Below are 6,233 nucleotides of genomic sequence, written 5' to 3' on the forward strand. Positions count from 1 at the left end.
GCTGGGGGTCGCCCTGCACTCTGCTGGAGAACTCTCAGCCATCTAAAAAAAGAACAGGAGGACTTGTGGCACCTTAGAGACTAATAAATTTATCTGAGCATAAGCTTTCCTGAGCTACAGCTCACTTCATCGGATGCATTTAAAACCCTGCTGCAGTGATCTGAGCAGCCTTGGCTGTATGGAAATCAGATCAAATTTAGCTGGTTGGGGGTTCTTTTAGGGGGAGGAGGGGATCTCAGAAATCCCTTGTCCAAATGGCCCCGTGCCCCCCCGAGGCACACAAACTGTCAAGGCTCCAAGTCAGCGGGTGGATTTCAGAGCAGGCAGGAGATCGGTGCTTTAGGCAGAGAGCTGGCGCTTTGCTAGAATAAAATCTCTTCAGCTGCCCTCCAGTAAGATCCCGTCCTTCAGCGCCTCATCCCCAGGGCTTGCTTGGGACCCCAAGTGAGGGTCAGCCCCAGACCCCCCCACATGGCGGGCTGAGACACGCGGCGCTGCTGGGACGGCAGTTCAGAGGGGGCGTTAGGAAACTTTGGCCCATCAGTTAAAAGACAAAGAAACGAAGTCTGCCCTGGGGACCAACGGAGACGTCTTCTCTCACTGCAGAGAAAAATCACTTCCCCTTCCGCCCCAAAACGATCCGCGCTCGTGATTTGCTGCCCATCAGCAGAGCTCTTGTCTCGGGAGACAACTTCAGCTCCTGCAGGTTACCCGCCTATTTTGCCCCCCTTAACCCTCCTTCCATCTGGTCCGCGCACAGCCCCCTCCCCAATAGACCCCGTGCGACCCCCTCCCCCATCTGGTCAGCAGACAGCTCCCACCCCAATAGACCCCGCCCCATCCCCTCCCCAATACCCCCACCTGATCAGAGCACAGCGCCCTCCCCAATAGACCCCACCTGCCCTCGCTCCCATCTGGTCAGTGCACAGCCCACTCCCCAATAACCCCGCCCGACCTCCTCCCCCATCTGGTCAGCACACAGCCCCCTCCCCAATAGACCCCGCATTCCCCAGTGTGATCGATGCACCCACCCAACTCTTCTCCCCCGCCCCAACCCGGCACCTCCCTGCTCGCTCTCTCCCCGATCCGTGCACAACACCAGCCCCTCCTCACCTGCTGGCGGAGACCCCCAGCCCCCGATCGCTCAGTGGGCAGCCGGCGCCTGGTGCCCGGCTCGCAGCTCGCCCAGGCTCGTGTCCCCTGGAGCCAGAGCCCCCCTTGGGGAGCGGGCTCAGAGCGACCCCGGCGGGCAGGCAGAGGGAGCAGCGAGGGGACGGGCTGCCCCACTGGGAGCCGCCAGGCTCGGGGAGAGGGTCCGGCGGCTGCAGCCCCGCTCAGCTGGGCAGGTCAGCAACACGGAAGGGAAACGCACCCAGCTATCTGCCCCCAGGGAGCGGGCGAAGAGCAGAGGCTCCAGCCGGTCAGGATCCCGCAGCGCTCCCCGCTCTTGCGCCGCTGCCTCCAGGGCTTATGGCTCGGGCTGGGCGGGGGTGTCCTCCTTCAATAGCCGCGGGATCCGGGGACACCCGCACGGACTGATCCATTAGAGGCGCATCGGGGAGCGGGATGGAGCCGCCCGCCACCCACCCGACACGGCTCAGCGCAGCGTAGCCAGCTGCCGGGGAGAGCGCCTGGCCTGAGGCTGCGGGGAAGTGGGCGAGTCTCCCGGGCCAGGAGCTCAGGGGCCGGGCAGGAGGGTCCCCTGGCCCGCCGGCCGCAGTTTGACCACCCCCGCTATAGACTGTCGGGGAAACCGGCCCAAAGTGACGTATGATACCATATTAGGCGCGTCTTCCAGACATGTGGGTGGGAGGGGCAGGGCTGTGTCCTCCTGCTGCTCCCCCCCTCCCCCCGGTCATAGAATCTCAGGGCTGGAAGGGAGCTCAGCCGTCCAATTGTCCAACCCCCTGCTCAAAGCAAGACCAATCCCCAGTTTTTGCCCCAGATCCCAAATGGCCCCCTCAAGAATTGAACTCACAACCTTGGGTTTAGCAGGCCAATGCTCAAACCACTGAGCTGTCCCTACCCCCCCAAAGCAGGTCCGCGTCCCTGGGTGGGCTCGAACCACCAACCTTTCGGTTAACAGCCGAATGCGCTAACCGATTGCGCCACAGAGACCGGGCAGCCAGGCCCCAGGCAGGGAGCAAGCGGCCATAGCCAGCTGCTGGGGAGAGCCTGGCTGGGGAGGGGCGGCAGCAGCAGCCTGATCCCTGCCCGGGCTCGGCTTCCCGGCGAGCCGCAGCCCCTCCCCGGCAGGCCCTGTGTGCAGCAGCTGGCTCGTTTCCCAGCCCAGTCCCCCCCCACTCGGCTTTCCGGGGCAGTGGAAGTACCTAAAAGTGTCTGTGTTGGGGGGGGGGGGGGGCCACTGGAGCCCGAACCGGGGCCCTGCCCCCTGCCCCACCCTTTCCCCTGAGGCCCCGCCCCCTCGCTCCTCCCCACCACCCCCACCTTACACTGTGGAAGTGGGAAGACAGGCGCTGGGGGGTGTCTCTCTCTCTCTCTCTCCCCTGCTTGCGGAGAGGCTCTGGCCCGCCCCATCCCTTCCTCTCCCTCCCCCCAAGTTGCCTTTTGGCCCCTCCCCCAATACTAAAACAGACAAGTTCTTATAATAAAAAAAGGGACTAGGGGCCCCCCCTTGAGCTGCTGGGGGCCCCAAGCAATTGCTTAGGCTGAGTCTCTCTGTTTATACCCAGGGCTCCGAGTGTAGGTAGCCCAGCCCGGCACATGTGCCTCAGTCTCCCCGTACCCTGCACCACCACCTCCAGCTGTTGAAACTGAACTCACCTGGGCCTGGGCCTGGGACCCCCTGCCGCCCCCTCCCCGGAACTGTACACCCTTCTCTGCCCCGGCCCTGCTGGCTCCCCCTGGGGACAACACTACTCTTCCTGCTTCCAAACCATGACCGCCAAAGGCTCACAAACCAGCAGATAAAAACTCTGCATTTAGTATTTTAAGTCTCATGGTTTTTAAGTGGGTCAGATTTTGAGGCCCGACTCATTTTGAACTCTTGCGTTTATCAATACAGAAATTATCTACCCCCCCCCCCCCCCGTCACACACACACACGTCACTTAGTCTTACACACCTGCTGTGGGCGCTGACTCCCTGGGCGCAGGAAGAGGGGGCGCGAGGGTGAGGCCTTGGGGGAAGGGGCAGAGTGGGGATGGGGCCATGGGACAAATCAAACTTCCCAAGAGCCTGTCTGTGTCCAATATAGTTTTAAGGGGCTCCTACCTCCCCTCTCCTGCCATGGCTCTTAAAACCAACTGAGACTCTGAACCGTCTGCTGCCCAGGGCCCTGGGGTGAGCGGAGCTAATGCCAACCCCAGCCTGGCCTGATACGGCCTGCACCCTATTTGTGAGACTAAGGGTGAGAATTTTCACCTGGAGTGGGCTGAAGACACTGCTGGGTAGCAGGCCCGGTACAGCCAACCAGAAATCCCCCCTATCGTCCCTGGGGTTGGGTCCAGGCGAGCAAGGAAAAGAGAGACGTCTGGTGCACCCCCCTCCTTGCATTGCAGGCTGACATACGTGGTGGAGTGTGAACTACCGCCCTGCACCGCCTCACATACTTGATTTGCCACGGCCTTCATGGGACTGTGGAGGTTGATGCTTCCCTAAACCCTCGGGATACAACTTTCTGACTCTCTTTTCCCCTCCTGCATCCACTCACACGCTAAACCCCCTTAAAGGAGCAAACACTGAAAACCCATCGCAGGCAGCCTAGCTCCGGGCAAGCAGCAGGAATGGGACAGAAGGGCAGAAGCACACGTGTTCTCCTCGCCCCTGGCAGAATGCCTTGTGCGGGTTGTACCTGGGGGTGCAGGGGTGGAATGAGCCGGGGACGTGTGCCCGTTTGAGCGATTCACAGCAGGGAAACGAGGCACCTTTGGGGGAGCCTTGTCCAGGCCTGCCATGGGTCAGCTCTCTCAAACCACCACCCCTGGCAGCGCAGGCCTGACCTTCCAGCCCCCTGCAGGCCTCGCTCTCTGTGTACAGGTTAGCGATAGACACTCCCAAAGCCTCTGAGCGTCCCTCGGGAGTGCTCAGCCCGTTCCACTGAGCACATGCAGAACGGTGACTCTAATCCCACCGGCGCGGTCCACAGCAGCTTGTAAGATTCAATTCAGGCCAACCACTCTATTGAGAACACGGCACTTAGATATACAGAAAACAGGAATGAGTTTATTATCAAAGAACAGAGATGCAAGCGAGAGTGAATAACTACTGGAAAGTAGTGGTTACATAGAAAACAAAATCCTCACACTTTCTAGAGCCGGGGTTCTCACAAATTTTTGGCAGCCTCAGCATGCGGCTCTGACAATACTTAACTCGCTGTAGGAAAAACAAATAAATAAATTACGTATGCATATTTACATAGGGATTTTTTGCAGACTCAATAATAAATAAAAGGTACAGTTGTGTCTTATCTTTACTGGACCTAAACACAGAACAAACCAGTGCTTTGTGCAGTCTTGTCTTTTTTGTTGTTCTTTTGCTTTTTTGGTCAAAGGTGGACGGCTGTACAACAATTCTGAACTAAATTTAAAAATCCTTTACATAAGAGAAGTCCAAATAATAATGAAAGAATGTATCTGCCAATATGTCCAAAATTTCTTTCACAGACAAAAAAACCCAATCAACCTAGCCCAGTAATAATAATAATGATAATAGTAACAACAAAATCTGAGCCGTTGCTGTTGTCTTTTCAGCTTGGTTTTTGCATAATTTAACAGCTCGCGCCTCTGAAACTCACCGTGGTAATTTGGTTCCACTTCCTTTGTATGAGTGCTGTAGGGACGTTGCACGACATACGTTTCAATTTGATGAATTTCTCTCTCACACTGCAACTTGCTCAGAAATGGCATCGAGTGGCTTCAGAAACACAGGAAACTGCCTTTCCCCCGGTGCTGAAGTGTTCCTTTTTCTCTCTCTGTTTTGCTTTTCTTCGCAGAAGGTCCCAGAGGAGCCACCTGCTGTCACATTCAAGGTCATTTTCTGGCACTAGATTATTTGAAATACTTTCTGATACCCAGTCACATTTTTAACTCTTTCACCTCCCCCCCATGAACAATCACAATGTCAAGGTTCCTCCCCCACTCTGAACTCTAGGGTACAGATGTGGGGACCTGCATGAAAAACCTCCTAAGCTTATCTTTACCAGCTTAGGTTAAAAACTTCCCCAAGGTACAAAATATTCCCCCCGTTGTCCTTGGACTGGCCGCTACCACCACCAAACTAATACTGGTTACTGGGGAAGAGCTGTCTGGATGCGTCCTTCCCCCCAAAATACTTCCCAAAACCTTGCACCCCACTTCCTGGACAAGGTTTGGTAAAAAGCCTCACCAATTTGCCTAGGTGACTACAGACCCAGACCCTTGGATCTTAAGAACAATGAACAATCTTCCCAACACTTGCACCCCCCCTTTCCTGGGAAATGTTGGATAAAAAGCCTCACCAATTTGCATAGGTGACCACAGACCCAAACCCTTGGATCTGAGAACAATGAAAAAGCATTCAGTTTTCTTACAAGACTTTTAATAAAAATAGAAGTAAATAGAAATAAAGAAATCCCCCCTGTAAAATCAGGATGGTAGATATCTTACAGGGTAATTAGATTCAAACATAGAGAACCCCTCTAGGCAAAACCTTAAGTTACAAAAAAGATACACAGACAGAAATAGTTATTCTATTCAGCACAATTCTTTTCTCAGCCATTTAAAGAAATCATAATCTAACACATACCTAGCTAGATTACTTACTAAAAGTTCTAAGACTCCATTCCTGGTCTATCCCTGGCAAAGACCAGCATACAGACAGACACAGACCCTTTGTTTCTCTCCCTCCTCCCAGCTTTTGAAAGTAGCTTGTCTCCTCATTGGTCATTTTGGTCAGGTGCCAGCGAGGTTACCTTTAGCTTCTTAACCCTTTACAGGTGAGAGGAGCTTTCCCCTGGCCAGGAGGAATTTCAAAGGGGTTTACCCTTCCCTTTATATTTATGACACACTACCTACCCAAACACCACGCAGTGAGATGGCCCATAGCCACTTAGAGCTACAGTAACATGAGATGTAACCACAGTGGTTAGAGGTCTATAAAATCATGAGTGGTGCGGAGAAAGTGACTAAGGAAAAGCTATTTACTTGTTCCCATAACACAAGAACTAGGGGCCACCAAATGAAATTAATGAGCACCAGGTTTAAAACAAATAAAAGGAAGCTCTTCTTTACACAG

The 6,233-nt window shown here is 54.7% G+C and overlaps 1 non-coding gene across 1 annotated transcript; it reads right to left on the bottom strand.

Annotated features, from left to right (window-relative positions):
- Positions 1-2,044: 2,044 nt before the first annotated feature.
- On the bottom strand, positions 2,045-2,118 carry TRNAN-GUU (transfer RNA asparagine (anticodon GUU)). Its single transcript has one exon. It is a non-coding gene; the product is annotated as a tRNA-Asn (tRNA).
- Between the last annotated feature and the right edge of the window lie 4,115 nt (positions 2,119-6,233).

This window comes from Eretmochelys imbricata, chromosome 14 (genome assembly GCF_965152235.1).
Source record: "Eretmochelys imbricata isolate rEreImb1 chromosome 14, rEreImb1.hap1, whole genome shotgun sequence".
NCBI classification, from domain to species: domain Eukaryota; kingdom Metazoa; phylum Chordata; order Testudines; family Cheloniidae; genus Eretmochelys; species Eretmochelys imbricata.